We start from the raw sequence: 547 nt of genomic DNA, 5'->3' as shown, positions 1-547 counted from the left end.
AATCCCCGACTCACTCACTCACCGCTGCCGAGCCGGGCGCTGCCGGGGGTGGGTGTGCGTGCCTGGTGAAGGGGTGTGTGCCAGTGTCGGGGAGGGGCGGGGTGGGGGGGAACTGTTGCTCTCCGTCTCAAGGCGGCAGCGGCGGCATCGCCAGGCAGTTCGCAGTACCCGCTCTCATCACCCTCAACTCCACTCTGAGGCGAGGTTAGCAAATCACCACCGGCTGCGGCGCCTCCGCCGCGTCCCACGTCAACGCCGAGCCCCCTCCCCTGCGAGGCCCCGGCGCCTCTCCATCTTTAGTGCTGGCGGCCGAGCGCGGCTCCCTGCCCACAGCTGCCCCCTCCCCCCCCCTCCCCTCCCCTCCCCCTCCCGCGCGGTCCCCGGACTCAGCCCGCCCACCCCACCCCCGCGCCGGCCCAGCCCGTGCGCGCTCCCCGCCCCACCCCTCCCTCTCCCTCTCTCCTCCTCCACCCTCCCCTTCCCCGCGCTCCGCGCTCCGGGCTTCGCCTGACATCTAGCTGCTGCGGCGGCGCTGGCTCCAGCTGCC

General features: G+C 73.9%; 1 protein-coding gene across 3 annotated transcripts in view; it reads right to left on the bottom strand.

Annotated features, from left to right (window-relative positions):
* Positions 1-270, bottom strand: part of Zbtb16 (zinc finger and BTB domain containing 16) — a 184,830-nt gene extending 184,560 nt beyond the window's left edge. For 2 of the 3 annotated variants that reach the window (XM_013009768.1, XM_013009769.1), the window contains exon 1: positions 23-270. The gene's annotated coding sequence lies outside the window, so the exon portion shown is untranslated. Of the gene's footprint in view, positions 1-14 lie in introns of all 3 variants that reach the window. The other variant, XM_013009767.1, reaches the window with a different exon arrangement.
* Between the last annotated feature and the right edge of the window lie 277 nt (positions 271-547).

The sequence above is a fragment of the Dipodomys ordii genome, unplaced genomic scaffold (assembly GCF_000151885.1).
Source record: "Dipodomys ordii isolate 6190 unplaced genomic scaffold, Dord_2.0 Scaffold10, whole genome shotgun sequence".
Classification (NCBI taxonomy): domain Eukaryota; kingdom Metazoa; phylum Chordata; class Mammalia; order Rodentia; family Heteromyidae; genus Dipodomys; species Dipodomys ordii.
The sequence above is the reverse complement of the archived record's forward strand: the minus strand, read 5'-3'. Positions and strand labels throughout refer to the sequence as shown.